The following is a 19,159-nucleotide window of genomic DNA, read 5'->3' on the forward strand; positions in this document are numbered from 1 at the left end:
TATTAATTTATTTTAGGCGAGGCAAGCCTTGGTTGACCTCACAGATTGCAAGGATCTTGTCAGCTTATAATCCCTTATTTTTATTTTTTACACTTATAGCACCTGGTCTTCCTAGGTGGTCTCTCATCCAAGTACTAACCAGGCCCGACCCTGATTAACTTCCGAGATCAGGTTTGTTCAGGGTGGCATGGCCATAGAGAAAGTTCTCAATTTTATATTTACACATACACACATGGATTTTAACAATTACTAACTGCCAAATCTAGACATATATAATTATTATTACAAAAACTATTAATTATCAGATACTGTTCTAGGTGTTTTACATATATAATTTAATTTTATATCTTCATGTGATAGTTGTTATCATAATTCTATGTGACTATTTTCATATTGTACAGGAGGAGAAAATAGACCTTCGCAGATATTAAATTGCTCATTCAAATCTCTCACTCAGGTTACAAATGGCAGAACAGAACTTGAAGCTACATCTCTCTGAATTTCAGGTTTGTAGCATTTATGTTGTTCTATTACAACACCCTTAGAAAAATAAAGCACCTCAAGCAAGAACACAAGAATAATAAATCAATTTTATTAATCTTTATTTGTTTTAACACTAACTAAAAGAAATCATAAACATAGTCTCTGAAAAGTAATAATAGCCCTAATCTGTATTTTAGAGATGCTGGTTTGGATAGGCAATGGAAATTAAAATAGATTCCACTTTTCAAGTACATAAAATCTCTCTAGAGAGCACCAGTTATTGACAAATTCTAAAATTAAGTGATTCCTAGGAAATTAAGAGGGAAGAATTTCATTACTGTCTGCTTTACAAATTGAAAATATAATCATAAAATGCTATTATTGGAGTCATAAAAAGTTAACTGGACTAGGAAAGCAAAATAAATTATGAATAGTTATAAAATATGACTGCAAAAATCTGTTCCTGGTGACCTTAAAGAAATATAATAATAGAAATATATTTAGGAATCAAAATATATATAATTTATCATATTTTGTAATAAATATTTTATTTACCGGAAAAACAAAGCAAACAGAACTAAAATTAATAATACAAAATTTGAAGAATTGTTACTTCTTAAGAATACTGGATGCTTCAAATGCAAATATTAAACTTCTCTGAGACTGAAAAGAACAAATGTCCCTTTCAGATATATGCTAAATTTCATCTTTTCATTTATTTTATGAAACCTATTTATTATTATTTGTATATCTCAAGCAAATTTTATTATTTTACTTTATTTCCCTATTTATGAGCATTGTGCAATTATTTTGCTTAAAATTCTTGAATTAGTTATTACTTATAAGATCCTTGCTACTGAGAAGTCAGCAAGAACATCAAAGTTATTTGGAGAACAGCTTCCATTTAACTATTTATAAGTGTTTTACATCTATTAATTCTTTTATTCCTTATAAGTACTAGTACGTCTCATTTTCGAAATGAGGGAACTTAAGTACTGATGGTACGGGAAGCCCAAAGTCACATGGCAGGTATGCAGTAAAAACAGTAATCAAATCCAGACTTCTTGGTTCCAGAGGTTTTCTCGGACACTTCAACATTGAGTTAGTATGGTAAACACTAAAATGTGAGCAACACAAGCAAGAGTCCCAGGTTTTATATTTTAAAGATTCATTTTAAACACATCATCCATCTATTATCAAAACTTTCAATAAATTGAAAATAAATATGAAATCAGTTAAGCTTCAACAAATCTAAAAATACGACACTAGGCATTACAATAAAATATTATGTGAGCTATACATGTCAAGAGATAATAAAAACAACTTTGATATTAGAGCTCTAAAACTATCTTCAAATGAAGAGCAGTAGTGTTTATTGTATAAATTGCTAACTTGCATTCACATTTCCTAAGAACTTCTATTTCCCATGTTACCTTAGCTGGAATTAGAATAATAATATTACCAAATTTTGGTCTCTTTTAAAAACATGAACTCTTTTAACTAGGAAACAACTGAAATACATACTAGGAAGGAAAATAATTAAAACTAGCATCATTAAACTACTCCTTCTACTCATGTTAGAACAAAAGCAGGTGTTTCAGCTGGAAACCTGCTGTCAGGGCTGATTGCCCTCCAAAGAAGCAGCAAATAAATGATCAGTGTTTTAAAGATCTATGGGAGTTAATGTCCTTAATCCTTCTACTTCATTCTTCCATAGTCATTAAAATAATCATTTTCATGTATTACAATGTGGCAGATGAGATATCAAGTCTGACTGTTTTACTTAAAAAATAAATAAATAAATAAATAAATAAATAATATATATATATATATATATATATAAAACATCTATTCAGTATTACATGTACATATACATATATATCTAATACTGAATAAAACATCTATTTTTTAAATCTTGAGTATATACATGATTTGGCAAGAAAGTAAGCAAACACAAAGGCTAGGGACTGATGGTGTGGGTCACGGAGTTACATGAAGCCATGAAGTGAATTTTACCTTAAAGATAATTGTCAAGCCAGTTACTGTGAGTATCGATTTTTATGGACTCTTAATCCTGGGACACCAGAAGTTTGCATTCTCAGTATACAAGTGAACTAGAAATATATTTACCATCCTTCCTTCTCGAAAACTGGCTCAAAGCAGAGGAAAAGAAAAATCTGTCCTGAGAATTCAAAATCATAAGCCAGAATTCATATGGGCACAGAAGAGTCTGGGTTCTCTTTGGGTTCCAGAAAAAAATATCATGATAAGTATATAAATAAAGCAGTCAATTTTCATGGGCACTTTCAGATCTCTGACAAAATCAAAGAAAATTTTTCTAAATCTCATGTACCAAGGAATTTCATAGGTAACAGTTCAAGAAAAATGAGCAGCTAACATTAAGAAAAAATTTATAAAACACATATGGAAATAAAGCACCATGAGTGAAAGCCAGCTGAAAAAAAGACAAGAATAATGATGTGAAAAATTCAGAAATAAAAACAATGAAAAACAGAATATACAATAAGTACATTTTAAGAAAAAAAGTGTTGATAATATGAATAAAGACACATGTATGAAAAAGAACTGCTACAAATGAAGAAAATAGTATTTGAAATAAAAATCTCAATGGTTGGGTCGAAGAGCAAATTATACATAACTAGCGAATTTGTATTGTGAGACAGTATAGGACAAAGAGAGAGAAAATAAAAAAGAGAGGTTAAGAGATATGTATGATCAAGTGAATATGTCAAAATCACCTATCTATGCCAAGTTCTAGACATAGAAAAGAGCAAGAATGGAGCACTGGTAGGATTTGAAGGAATTTCCAGACATGCCAAAAAGACAACAATCAACAGATTCAAGAAATCCAAATGAATTTATCCCCTTCATAATAGAAATTCACATGATCTTGAACCCATACCTCCATCAAAAACACAACTACAAGTAATGGGGTCTCCTTGTAATTATGTCAACATATTCACAACACAACTCCAAGAATTTAAGGAAAAGTATTGTTGAATAGCAAGTATTGTTTATTAAAACTAAAACTAGACTTTTATTTTTCTGTTTTGAGCTAACAAGCCATACCTTATTCTGTATACTGCTTATAACCTCTTCCCATCATGCTTTTTGTTCATCTTATTGAATTTGTTAAAACAGTTCCAGCATGATTCTTAGGTGAAAATGCAATTTGAAAAGCTACTAAAACACAGCAGATTATAACATAAAACTAAATCTCCACGGAGATTTTATTTTAAATATTTGTCTGCACTATGTTAGTTAATTCAAACATTTTGAAAGTCAGTTATTTAAAAACATTATATGAGGATAAAACTAAAATGATAGTTTCATATTTATATAACATTAGAGAACATAAATTTTGAAAATGATATAATTTTTAAACGTAAATATATATGAAATTCAACTAATTATGACTTAATTTTCATAAGAACCAAAATTAAGTTATTAGGTTATTAGGATATTTTTAGAACATGTTTGACAATTGAGAAATTATGAAAAGTTTTAGAACCTGAGTTTATAAAGTTTTCCAAATTTCTTTTACTCTAAAAAATAAACTAAAAAATTCTAAGAAGAGGTAAGAAAGCAGACAGCAAAAGAAGTGAAAACTTAAACACAGTCAGGTAATATTCAGTCTCAGCTTGTTCAATTGTGATGTGTGAAGTCAAATTTGCACCTGTCCTGGGATCTGGCAATGTTGGCAGGGGACACTGGAAGCTGAGCTTACACACTTTACAAAGAAGCATTATTGTCCAATAATGCAACCTTTGACATGTCACCATTTCACAGTATGCTGAAGTCTGATGACATGAAAACCACTAGAATATACAACTGAATAATTTACAGGATTCAAAGGCCAAAGTCTTTCTCTTTCCCACACTATTCCCTACCACCATGTGACTCTGTGAAATATATCCCTGGGTGATGGATGGGTAGAGGGTGAGCAAAGAGATCTGAAGTGCTAAGAAGCTGTTTTTTGGGCGAGTTTGGGTTTTTATCTTTCCCTGAATCCATGCGACTCTCAACAAACAGTATCATTGGGTAACAACTTAGTTGTTCCGGATAAAATAGCTGTGGATTCTCCCCCCACCCCCGAACATCTTCGGACTTTAAACTTGGTGATAACATACACATTTTAGAGACAATGGTGTTATTTTGCAAAGAAGCCAAAAAGGCTTCTACACTATGTCACCCTGGGACAGAGGGATGAACAGAGGAGTCCTCAGAGTGCTGCCTTGGAACCCTGCCACCGTGTGATGGCAGCTGGTGATTAATAATCTTCAACGAAATAGTAATTCAAACAGGATTAAGCAGGCTCACAAACTCTATGGTTCTAACAGTCAAAATTGGTATAAGCTAATTTTAAATAGTCCCTAAATTATCCAATAGTCTCACAATCAGTTATTTGTATACTATATGATAAAGGAGCTGTTTAAGACCCTGAGGTTGTCCAATTCATGGTTAATCAGACATCAGTTTTCAACATCATCCTCCAATTTTTAATGCATTCTTATCAATCCATTTTTTTCAGAAAACAGAAGGTGCTCATCAACTCTCTAATATGACATATTCATAAAGTCCCTATGCAAATGTAATATTGATAAATTTATGTTCACATGACAGAACCAGATACAATATATTAAAACTATTATTTACTAAAATATTTCTCTGGATTAATTGGTAGCAATATAATGGACCTGAAATTACTGAGATATTGAAGATCATTTTCAATAATTGAAAATGTACTTCAAAAATGTTGTGTTGAATATTTTGCATATTCTAGAATAAAAACTAGTTAAAACATTGGATATTTTGGATAATTTTTATAAGAATATTTTAAATTGTTTCAATGTATTTTCTTTCCTAAGGGTACATAGTTAACACATACAATTTTTTATTTAATTTCTACAATATCTTCTAATGCAATTAAAATAAAAACAAAATACTCACAAACTCCAAATCCTTAAGCAAAAAAGCAAAAAAGGCTTTCTAAAAAACACCTAAAATCTCTAAGAAGCTCATGGGAAATAACAAGCAAGATGATTTTATATTTAAATTTGATGGAAAAATAATAAATAAATAAAATTTCAGTGGTGAAGATACAAGTACATCCAGCTTACAAACATCTGGTGTCTAAGGGCAACTGAGAACTTATCTTAGTTTCAAGGGTACACAAAAACAAACATTGCTACTTTCCTTTAGCCATCATCATTAGAAAACAAAGGCCTGAAGTCAACTGGAAGTGCTGCTTAATCAAATGTTCTGCTTACTCTGAGGTACTAAATGAAAAGTGTTTGAATCTGAGGATGTTTACCATTGTTTCTTTTTAACCTGTGCAGACTCTGGCTCAGATTCCAACCAAAAATAGTAGCTCAAAACAATTAAGTATTCTCATCCAGATCCCTATTTCTCTACATCACAAAATCAGCACACATTTGGCATTCCTGGCAGCTCTTGGCACTGTGACTGTGGGTCAGAACTGAGAAGCTCTGGCAATTCAGTGTGAGGAAAGCTTCTTTACTGCAGCTGCCAACACTTCTGTCTGACTCAGTGAATCAACTTAAATCTCTCTCTCTCTCAACTCTCAATCTTCCTCCCTCCGTCTCTCTCTCTCTCTCTCTCTCTCTCTCTCTCTCTCTCTCTCTCTCTCTCTCTCTCTCTCCTGAGATGAAAGAATGCATATATATTAAAATTCAATTTTAGATATTGTTGTTTATACTGAAATACAAGGTCAGCAATGTTTCAGTATAATCTGGAATGTCTGAAAAAAAACAAGACATGTTATGGCTAGTGTATTTTTGGTTTGGTTTGGTTTGTTTTTAACTTTCCTCTGAGATATTTCCCTGCCTCTAAAATTCTTCCATCTTATTTAAGTACATGAACATCTGTGCCCCAAACATTGCTTTGACTATCTTCATTTTCTGCGTCTATATCTCCACAAATTGTTGTTTACCAAAGTAATGATTTAAAATGTTTATCAGTGTTAGCTGCCTATCTGTATTTCCTCCTGAAGATTGTTCCTGCTCCTACCGCCTTATCTTTGTAGCATCATAAGGAGACTTATTGGTTGTACTCGAATAAAATATGATTTTTTTAAACAGGGAAATGGCACATGTGCTAGTAACTTGGGATGTTAAAAACGCAGTACTTTATGGCAGATATGTTTTTGAGAGTTTTAAGAGGACCCTAAGAACAATAAAGTTACAATGTTCAGCTCTGCCACACTTCTGTTATCCTTCACCTTGGAAAACATTAAAAATGCAAATTAAAAAATCTGTAGTGAATGAATAAAACATAAGATTCTTTTGTCCTTTTATAATACTGTAGATGATGGTAAAAGCAGAGAGATGAGGAGGAAACTCATGCTCATGTGTTTCAGTTCACCAAATTTCCAATTTTGTAAAAGTGATCATCTTTATGGTGAATTCATGTAATGACAATGCCAATATTCCCCAGTGTCAGAAAAAGAAGTTAGTAGAATGCAGCTGACTTGGCAAAATATTTGGATAATCTTTGTGTTATTCAAAGTACTTTAGTTAGGTTAGAACATCTAGTAGTGTTTTTTTTTTTTTTTAGCCTTTTAATAAATATGATTATTATGCCCTAAAATTTAATCTATGGATATTCTGATATACTGAAAATGTAAATACATCAGACATATGCTATACCAAAAATCGTTATTTGCTCTCTCCAAAACATCAAACTTGCAGATAATATAGGCATTATCACTGATAATTGATTTTCTGGGTCACAAAACTTAATCTGTTATTTTCTCTCTATCATATCACAAATAATGGTTAGCTCAAGAATAGTAGAAAATTATCTATGGCCATGCCACCCTGAACAAGCCTGATCCCATCTGATCTTGGAAGCTAAGCAGGGTCGGGCCTTTTTAGTATTTGGATGGGAGACCACCTAGGAAGACCAGGTGCTATAGGCATAAAAAATTTTTTTAAAAATAAGGGATTGTAAACTGACAAGGTCCTTGCAATCTGTGAGGTCAACCAAGGGTTGTCTCATCTAAAAATTAAATAAATAAAAAATAAAAAATTTTTAAAAATTAAAAAAAAGAATAGTGGAAAATAGAAGAGACAAAGAAGGTATAAAAGTAAATCAGCCTAGTTGTGTTCCAATAAAACTTTATTTATGGATGCTGAAAAAATAAGAAAGAAATTAGAAAGTGAGAATTTAGTAACTCAACACATAGTTTAACATAAAATTTGCTGATACCTAATATAAAATGAAAAATTGCCTCTTCCCTTCTCTCTACTTTTTTCGGTTTGTTATTTTGCTGTTCCTCCCAGGAGTCCTAATTTGTACCACTTGCCATTTTAGGTGCAGTCCAATTTTCCAAATATCAGTGTGTTTTCATAAAGCTATTAGAAAGCAAAGTTTGAATAGGTTTAGCTATGTAGGGGGGTTATTGTTTCATCTTTCTCATCAATTCAGATGTCCTTCTCAGTTACTTTTTATTCTTCTTATACTGTCTTGGCAGTACTCAATGTTACTTTGCTATAGATACTAGGGAATGAATTAAACTGATTTCTAAAATCATTCTGCCATGCCAGGAGCATTGTGAAAATGTTAATCAAATCTACTTAGTAGGTGTGTAAATTATTTTCAATGTACAAGTTGCAGTCATGATATTTGAATCCCTAAGGGAAAAAAAATGTTAAGGAAGGAGCCACAAAATTCAAAACTTTTTAAAAGGAAAAATAAATAGACAAATAGTTTTTTTCTTTAAGAATTATCAAGGAAAGTATTCTCTAATTATTTGTGATAATAATCAAATTACAATAACAACTAATTATACTCGCATGGATGCTAAAAGGTGGAAATTTTAAGGTCATGTTTAGGTTTCCTCAAACTTGAATGACCTTTCCAACAATAAACACATATAAAGTATTTCAAATTCTGAACATCGAGGAAGTAAATCTTCGATAGAACAAAGCATTCATTATTTCTAATGATTATTAAAATCTAGTTACTCTTCAGATTTTAAATGTCAAGACATATTATTTGTGGATGACCAGAGCAACATAAAGTGTTTTCTTGGGCAGAAATAATTAAATGAAAAATCAAGCATATCTAATATCCTTGAAAAGTTACCAAAACATTTATTCAGGAATGTGTATTTTTTAACATTCTCTCTTGCAACTAAATGAAATCCACATATACCAATTTAGGCAAAAGATTTTGGGATTTAAAATCAGATTTGATAATATTCACAAAATCTGCTCATTATTTATCTTATCTACTTTTCCATCTGGCAATGCACTGACCCTGTTGTGAGTTCCATAAACAGGATCTGGTTACACCTACCTCTAGAGCTTTTATTAAAATCCTTCAAATCTTGTGGACTTTAAGGAACATTTTAGAACTCATTACTTAACAAAGACAGAACAAGAGATAGGAAAAAGTGAAAAATAGAGAGAAAAAAAATCTCTTCTTGCTTTATACCTTTATTATTCACTATATAAAAAAGAGAGAAGTATTTCCTTCCAGGAGTGTGATATCCCATCAGACATGAACTTTTCTTCTACTTCAGTTCGCAATTACAATGCACTGAGTACCTTAATTTCCCACATGGATATCATCTCCAACTGGATTATAGTTAAAACAGACTAATTTAGTAAACTTGTGCAGAATAACAATAATTTTTCCACCTTCTGTAATGTGTTTTCTTCCCACCTCGCTCTTTTATCAATGCCTAATTCTATCAGAACAAAATACCTCATTAGAGGAAATTACCTAACTATTAATGTTAATGAATACCTCCTTTTTGTTAAGAATAAAGATAAGACACAATCCATGCCCTAAAGGGTTTAGTGGGTTAGAACCAAGAAAATAACTAACTACAATACAGATTCATAGGTTCAGCATTAAGCAAAGGATGCTGTGGAAAAACCAAAAGGAGGAATCCGCAGGAAAACACATCAGGTTAAGGAAAGAATTGTTATATAGGAAAGGTTACCTAAAGAAAATAGCATTTGAACAATTATTAAAGAATAAGACGGTTCTAATAGGACAGTAAAAGAGAGAAAATTGTTCTTGCAGAGAGAACAAGTCCACTTGCAAGTGAAAAAAAAAAAACATCTAAGTATAAAATAATAATGATTCTAAGAACTCCTAAGTAATTCATGATACGTGCAACACAGATGTATACAGGGATGGGATGATTCATAAAGATGGAAAGATGAGTTACACAAACATCAGGGTAGTCATTTTGAAAGATGTCTGTCCACTCTAAATATATATCAACAAAGCAGTAGAAAAATGACTCGATTCCACAATGTGAAATTGGGCAATATTACAAGTTTGAAAGTGTATTTATCACAGTGTTGTAACCAGCTGAACTTAGAAATAATTCTAACACTACTTTTCAACTAGATTCCTACAAGCATTACATTCAAATTTAGGAAAAGCTGAAGTGAAGAATGGTATAATTACTTTTATTGTGCTATTGTGAATAAACGCCTACACTCTTATTTATCTTCAATGTTCTTCCAAATAAATAAGAATAGAAAATATAGTTTGTAAAATATGCCTTTCAGTTATTTTAGTAATTTAGTACTCAGTTATTAAATTTCAAAAAAATCTAATTTTTATATGTCTAGAACACACTACTAGGCTTATGTCTTTTTCCATTCATCACCTTCTTTATATATCGTTAGAAACCTGTAACAGGCTTTCTGGCTATTTGAGGAAAAGAAATTGTGCCTGACAGCAAGAGGCATGTTATATCCAATTCCATTTTCTACCTCTTCTCCCTTTACATTCGACACCTTTCCGCAAATCCCAGTGCCTAATTGAATACCTAGGGGTGTTACATGTAAAACATTTTGAAGTAGTTCAGTGGGAATGATTTACAGCAATATACAAGATGATGAATGTACTGAGAAGGTTAGAAATGATTTTATGTGATGTACATACTAAGATGGAGTACCTGACACCACAGTAATATTTATTAACATCCCAGGGGATTAGACCTTATCAAATCCTTAGACTCTGATGCCTATAAATTTTGCATATCTGAGGATATAGGATTGCTCTTTTTCTTAGCACATCTAAGAGAATATATATACATATATATATATATATATATATTCATTCATATATATATATTCAATATTCTGTATTTTCTCAGTTTTAATTATATTTGGTGAGCCCTAGGATCATGACAAATGTTTAAGAACTATCTGCTGATATTTCTGACTACATATGGAAGTACTGACACTAGGAATTTATTGAATTTACCCCTCCAGTAGCCACCTCCCACTCCACTATTAATGGCATAAGAATAGAGAAAATGGTAACAAAAAGGAATGAAAAAAATGATCTAAAATAAGATACAAGATTTCAAGTAATTTGGAAAGACTGCAGTAGTAGCAACTGACTTATCAGAATAGAAGCAGTCTCCATTTAAATGCCTGCAAAAAGAGGAACAACAAGATATCCAAGGTGCCCTCAGAGAACCCCTGAGAATCCTCACTGGGAAGCATGAGTCCCGTGAGAGTTAGGGGGCGGGGGAGGCGTATATGAAATAAAAAATATTTGCTGTACTATATACTTGAAACTAATAATACAATTAAATTAAAAATATATATATTTGCTAAAAGTTAATGAACAGAGAAGTGTGAAATTTCCAGTCTCCTTCTTAATCTTGCACAACCAATACTTTCTCTTACTCTCACATCCTTCTTAGGAGAACTCTGGAGCAAATAAATAGAAACTGCCCAGTAATGACAGACAAAAGCAGAAGCCTGGCACCATGCTCTTAACTGCCTAGTGACAGTAGATTGTTCTCTTTTCGAGAATTTATTAAGCAGTAGTTAAATACAGCCATTATTAAAACTTAAATTATATAAACTTTCAATTACATACATTATATTAAAGACAAAGATAATAAATTCAATACTCTCATGTTCCCAATTATTTTATTATTAACTATGTTCTTAGATGTTATTTTATCTGTATCTATGTGATAGAAATACTATATATTACTATATAAATATTACACAATGATGTGTTACTGTACACTTTTCCTAACTCTGTTAAGTGACATCATACTGATAACTTGAAATTAACTATGATGGGAATATTTACATTGATGGAATTCAGTAAACATAAACTTTGATTTAATTTTTTGTTGTTTATCTAGGTTTAAGAAAGTAATGGAGAAAATATAAAAAATGCAGATTAAACCTAAAAGTGTGTTGTATCTACTGAAGTTGAAAAGATTTTCAGTTAAATGAATACAAATTTTATAAGAGGGAGAAATTCCTTAACAATAGGTTACATATCAGACAAAATATACAATAATACTTTTATTGTATAAAGAGTTAGTGATTTGGGATGCCACATCACTTGATCATAGGTTGATTTATGTATATGAGAGTTTGATAAAATGAAGACATTCTATGAGAATCAACTGGTGATATGGTATATGCACTAAAGTAACAAATAATATTTTATTATTTGTAAATTGTATGCTACATATATTTATATCAGTAAAACTTATAATAAACATATATATATTAAGCATACACACACATTTTCATTTTTGTTTCTGTTCAGAGAACCAATTTTTCAATATTTCTCTTCAGCTGTGCTTATTCTGCTATCTTTCCAATGAGTTTCTATCTCAAATATTATTTTTCTTATTTCCAGAAGTTGTTTTTTTTTATGTTTTGTTTTCTGTTTAGTTTATTTTCCTAATTTCATCTAGTCATTTTTGAGGATCTTATGCTTTTACTAATAATTTTGACTATCTTACTTATTTAAACATATTAATCATATTTATTTTACATTTTGCTTTATAATTTCTTACCCATGGTCTCTTGTTTCTTTGTGTATTTTGTAACTGTATTATGTGATTGTGCTTATATTGTTTGGTCTTCTCTCTGCGGGAATCATTATGAGCCTGGGTTGAAAACATAATATTCCAGAAAGATTTTGTTTTTGTAAAAAAAATAATTGGAAACACTACTAACTCTGGGTTCATTTTAAGTTTATTCTTGCCTCCTTTTTCTCTGTACCATGTGAATAGCATAAATTAAGGCTCTAATTCTACATCAGAATTCTCATGAATTCTCAAGAGATTTTTGTATCCTCCACCTCATCCAGGCTGAGATAGATTTCCTTTATTCTCTGTAGTCTTTAATTTTTGTTTGTTTGTTTGTTTGTTTGTTTTAATTTGCTCTTGATTATAGCCCTCTTTGTATTCAAGCTTTATGCATCCAGAGAACAGACTCCTAACTGCAGAGACCCAAACCTTTTCACACATATGCCAAAGACCATCAACAGCAAATCTCCAGACCAGTCAGAATCTGAATGTAGATGTCCCCAGGCCAAGTGACATCTTCGGCACTAATTAATTCTCTTCATTTGTCATGTGGCTTAGACCCTGAACTCAACTGAATTCCTTATTTTCTTGAAAACACATTCATACATTAAAAAGATGTTTAGTTTTTGTTGTTGTTTTGCCTTGTTTGGGTATTTTTAGATATGTTTTAACAAATGGAATTTATGATAGCTAGACCTCTATGTTGCCACAAATCAGATTTCTAAGCATAATTGTGCAAAATAAATTTTAAAAACATAAATGAAAAACAGAATGTAAATGGAATGAAAAATTAAAATGAAAAATCTTCAAGTATATAGCTAATAGTTTTAGGAATTAAGATTATCAATGATTCATTCTATTTCTTATTATTTTGTATTTTACAAAAGTTTCTACAATGAGTATAAATTACATTGAAAAACAAACTGCTTTGTGCCAGGTATTAGTATAAATGCTTTACATTTACTACCCCGCTTAATCCTCAAAATAGATCTAGGTAAGAAATATTATTATTTCCATTTCATAGATGAGATTCAGGAATGAAAATTTTTGTCAAGTTCATAAAGTTAGTAAGTGATGGTGCTGGGTATTTTAAACAGACATTCTTTCCATAAAGTCTGCGTTGTAATCACTGAGTGTTATTATTTCTCAGTATGAACTGAAACTTTATTTCCTTGGTTCCAATTTAAACACCTCCTCACTGAGGGGTAACAATCTCTGGTATGTCTCTAATTAACTACATGATTTTAGGTGACAGTTATTCTCCTAGGCTTAATTTTCCTGAAATGTAAAATTAGTGATTTAAACTAGATAATCTCTGATAGCACAATCCTATTAGACGATTATTTCTGAGGTATCATAAAATTAGAAATTAACTATTTAATTGAAAGATTACTAGGAAAGAAAAAGTTCCAACCCCTTTTTTGTAAATAACAAGAAGCACAACTTCAGGATTTTATGGTAAGAATGTAGTTAGTTCTGTAATTAGTTTTTATAAAAAAAACTGCCAAAGTCTCTTCCAAAGTAGCTGTATCATTTTGCATTCCCACCAGCAAGGAATGAGCGTTCCTGTTGTTCCACATCCTCTGCAGCATTTGCTTTTATCAGTGGTCCACGTTTGGGCCACTCAAATAGGTGGGTAGTAGTTTTAATTTGCATAACCTTGATGGCATAATATGTGGGGCATCTTTTCATATGCTTATTTTCCACCTAAACATCTTCAATGGTGAGATGTCAGTTAAGGTGTTTAGTTTAGTTAGAGAAAAACTGATAGAGAAGTTTAAATGAAATGTTATCCTATATGACTTTCTGATAACTTATCTAGACCTTAAAAATAAGTCGTTAAAATATTTTGGAGAGAATTCAAATATGATCTTTTCATCAAGAAATGCCTGGTTGTCATATTTTCCAATCCAAAAAATAATATGCTAATTACAATCACTCATAGTCAATGATCATAACAGAATCTTACACAACTCTTTTATTTGACCAAAAGAACATGGATTTATAATTGTTAATGGTATTAATTAAGCTATAGAAGGTCATTTATAGCAAAGGGCTCTAGAGCCTGACTGCCTGATTTCAAATCCTGTCTTGTACTTAACAATATATGCATTTTGCCACTTTACTTCACTTCTGTGTGCCTAAAGTTTCCTGTGTCAAATTTGAACAATTATACTACTACTTTATAGGACTGCCAGGATTAAATGTGTTAATACATGTGAAGAATGGAGATATGCTACATAATAAGCTTTTATTTACTTGATATTAGTTATTGTGATGATTTTGCTGATTTGATGATGTTGCTACTATCATATTGAATTTTAGGTAGAAAAGAATATCAAACATATATAACATATATTCTGAAGTACAGAATAACTAGTAGCTTTACTAGTTACGCATTGCATGTGTGTACATGTGTGTGCTACAAGAAGAGACTGTGGACTGACCCAATCTCTGGACATTAAAGTCTATTTAAAAGCAATCCAGGTTCCAAAATACTTTGGAAAGGCTCATATAGACGGAGGAATACTAATTCAATTCTCCATAAATAGTAAGCCCCTCTTGGGAGAAACTTTAAAGCTCTGAAACATTGCCCTATTAAATACAAGAAAAAAACTTATTATTATTACTTTAATGTTCATTTATGCATGAGTTCATTTATTTTCAGTAGTTCATCAGAAATATGATGATAGATGATGATCTTTCATAGCTACCAGTTGCTGAGTATCTATTGTGTAACATTTGCTTTCATGATTGTTTTCTAATTTTTATTTTAAAAAAAAACCTTACTCTCAAAGACTAAACTTTAAATGTCATCTTATTATTACTATATTAATTTTATAGATGGGGAGATTAAGGCTTATACAGAGTTAAAATCTACAGGTTCAGAGCTAGTAAAGAATGTGACTTAACTAGGACTTGATCTCACTATTACCAAGTCTTAAGAATTAGAGCTGAGTCTGTGTCTCAGTAGAATCTGAGAAGTTTTGTATGAGCTATAATATTAATATTAATTAATGTATCAAATCTGCGACTTTGTCATACATATGTATGGCTCAAAAATAACTTGTTTTCCAAATGCTAGCCACAAACTTAAGCCGTATCATACGGCTCTATTTTTAAAACATAATAGTGAAATTCCATATATAGTGGAATTTCACGGAAGTTTTAGGTTCAAACAAATAAAAGATAATAAAAATGAGAGTCAAAATATGTACAAATACTAGGTTACAAACTGATCTAACCTTTATTAAAAATTTTCTCTCATATCCTTTTACATAGCTTGTTTTGAAACAATTGAAAAAAATTATAATCTTCAAGTTTATGGTATAAAATTTTAGCTGTGTTCACATTTTTGAATAATGTATTCATGTAAAAAATTGAGTTCCAATTCATCAGTGCTGCTTTTCACATAAACAGAAGGATATGACTATGTGGGTGTTAGTGGTACCACAGCGTTTACTATGGTAATTACTCCAGGATAATCATAGCAGAAGAAAAAAAATCTTGCTTACATGAGCAGAATCGAGTTCTTCTTCAAGCATTTTTGGTATGAACACGTGCCACTACCATCTCTGACTCTAGACTGTACACATCTTATTCTACTGGAATAAAATCTTCAGTGCAAGAACGATCACAGATGGAGATACATATATTTACTGGACTTGGCTTCATATTTACATATAGTTTTTGTAAGTTAATAACTAAGTAAATAATAGAGCTATGTTTGATCTAAGTTGGAGGAATCTCTTTTATTACCCAGGTCAGAGAACATAAAAATCTATTTATTTTGAGTGCCTATTTATCTTTATTTTGCGCAGTTCACATTCAGGCTAAGCAGGTCTTACATATACCTAAAATGTGTTTGTAACTCAGGTGCTATTACAGCACATTCTAATAATATGAATATAACAAGATGTTTTATTCAACATAATAACAATTAAACATATTGCTTCAATGTATGTACTACATCTCAATAAGGCATGCTCAATAAATTAAAGTTTCTATAAAATAAATATGTAATATTTTTGAAACAATCAGCCTGAAATCTTTAAAATTTTACTAATTTCTTATAGACGACTTTAAAACTTATTTAAATATTAATTCAAACAACAAATTTTCATCTTCAAAAGTTTCTCAGTGGTGCTGAACTTTATTTATTCAACCTAATAAAATCTTTTTGAAAGAAGCAGAAGCTTCAGTTCTAGACAAGCATGGGCCCACATGCTGATGAATATGGATTTCAAAATAAATGCCATCATTTAATAGATCATATAGGCTTTCCAATCCATCACTTACTGGAATCTCACAATAAACTTGTGGAGTCATTTAAGTATTTTTTATCTCCATTTTATGATTCAAAGAAATTGCTTAAGAGCCAGATCTAGTAACAAAACAAATGCTTTAGACTTTAAATTTGATTCATTTTCCACTTTACTACTTTAGATGTTGAGACTGATTGTCCCAGAACCAAGAGCTAAATAATAAACTCTATAAATTACCATAGGATAAATAAAGTCCCTTAAACATTCTTAGGAAATCTTTTTTTGTTAAACAGACTGACATTCACTGTGCACAAATAAACTGCAGGAAAAGTCCCAAGGGAAAAGAAAATAACTGTAAACATTTTAAATCCTTTACTTTTCTTCCCATTCTTACAACTTTCTTTTCCAGAAATATCAAATCTCCTCAAATATCCACATGTGGACTTAACAGAAACAAATAGAATGTTATAATATTATCCATTCCAAAAAAAAATTATTTTCCCTGTCATGTGGCTCATTCACTCACAAGACTTCCTATAATTGTAAGAAAGTTCTGAAAATAATATCTAACCATGAAAATAGATAAAACAATATTTTATAGTTTATAAAATCGTGACCTTCATTATGTTGAAAGATTCCTAATATTGCTGGAGAATATCGTGAAAGTGGTCTTATATAATCTCTTATAGATTTTTTGCTGTGAAATCTCAGGTTGATTCTTACTATGACTCAGAAATACTTTTAATTGTCCCTAACTGACTCATCCCAGCAGTGTTTCTAAACCTTTTCATCTCTCCACTGCACTTCCCCAATGTCCCATGGCCTTAAGTATTATTGAGATGATTATAATTGCTTCCCATGAATTTCCTCAATTTTCTTTCTCTGTATCAACAAACATGATTGTCCCAAAAGCTCAATTGTTCAATATTTACCAAATCTTTCTCTTTAACAGCTTTCTAAACCAAACTGCTATCATAAATCTCTATTTTCCTATTATGGATTTTTTCTACTCAGTTCAAAAATACCTATTTAACATTTCACTAAACTCTGGTTATTCATGTACATATAACTTCATCATCAAACTCTGAAGAAAGGCTCTACTTATCGTGTTCAGTCTTCCCATCTACTTACTCTTTATTGCTACACTAGTCTCCATTGATAGCACCACACTGTAAGGAAATTTCTCTCTATAATTTAATCAGTGGGTTGCTTATCTCTACAATCCATGGACTTTTTACTGTCCACATCTGAACAACATTCAGTGACAGTTTATTTAACCACCCCAAAATTATTTGCAATGATATATCAATGGTTCTCTCCTCTCCAATATTCATCTTTGGCAATACCATACAATATCAACTTTAACTTTCACCTTCACACGACACAATCTTAAATCATCACCCTCTCCTTCCTCTATAGAGCTCCAGTTTCCCTTTTCCAATTGTATCCTGATATCTATATTTAGACAGGGGTTAAAATTTCAAATCTGATACATATTACCAATTTAAATTCGGTTAAGTTGACTAATCTCACCTCCTTAGTTTTCTAATATATGCAAAGGCCTGTGAGAGGAGTAACTAATATATGTAAATTCAAATAACGGCTGATTACAGTAAGAATTCAATAAATATTAGCTACCATTTCTACTTTTTTACCCTATATGCTCCTTATTTCTGTTAATTATATATTTGTTTAATTCTAAAGGTCAAAATCTAGGAATCTTCTTTGATTTTCCCTTTTATTGACCCCAGAACTATGAGGTGCCAAGACTTCTTGCAGAATAGCTTCATAGCAGCTCCCTTTTTACCTTTTGTACCACAACTATCTCAAGACCTTATTACCTCCCACCTGGACTATTTTAAAAGATTACCATCTAGTTTCATGGATTTCCATTTCTTGACCTCTAATCTATCACTTCTATTGTGGGAATAAAATATGTGTGTATACACACACACACACACACACACACTTATATATACCCTTGAACAACATGAGTTTGAACTGCATAGGTCCACTTATATGAGGAACTTTTCAATTGACCGTTGTAGTTCAAACCTGCATTTCCCAAGGGTCAACAACACTATGGTTGGGAATCTGCATATGTGAAAGGCAAATTTTAGTTTATAGTTGTATATGGATTTTCAAGAGGGAGGGAGATCTCACCCCTTATTCCACCCTCCCCAACACGGTTGTTCCAGGGTATACATATAGATCATGTCATTCCTTTCAAATCCTTTCATTCTTTCATACACCCTAAGATATGAAATTCAGAAACCTTAGTTTGATAATCAAAACCTATTACTAGCACAATCCAATCTACCATGCCAGTCTTACCTGGTCCTTAAAATAACGTTCTGGACAAACTAAAGATTTGCTATTCCTTACCCACGGTCCACTTTTCTGGTACACTTCTCTTCTTATGAATTAGCCTAAATGAATTCATATACTACCTACCATTAATGTTTAGCTAAAATGAAACTTTCTCCTTAAAATTTTCATCTTATGGTCTAAAGTTCTCTACCTCTCCTACAAAAAAAAAAAAAAA

General features: G+C 31.3%; 1 protein-coding gene and 1 pseudogene across 2 annotated transcripts in view; one reads left to right on the forward strand and one right to left on the reverse strand.

Moving 5' to 3' along the window:
- Nucleotides 1–19,159, reverse strand: part of GRID2 (glutamate ionotropic receptor delta type subunit 2) — a 1,302,586-nt gene that overhangs the window by 1,010,329 nt on the left and 273,098 nt on the right. The window lies entirely within an intron of this gene.
- On the forward strand, nucleotides 7,326–7,444 carry LOC111737362 (annotated as a pseudogene).

This window comes from Pteropus vampyrus, unplaced genomic scaffold (genome assembly GCF_000151845.1).
Source record: "Pteropus vampyrus isolate Shadow unplaced genomic scaffold, Pvam_2.0 Scaffold25, whole genome shotgun sequence".
NCBI lineage: Eukaryota > Metazoa > Chordata > Mammalia > Chiroptera > Pteropodidae > Pteropus > Pteropus vampyrus.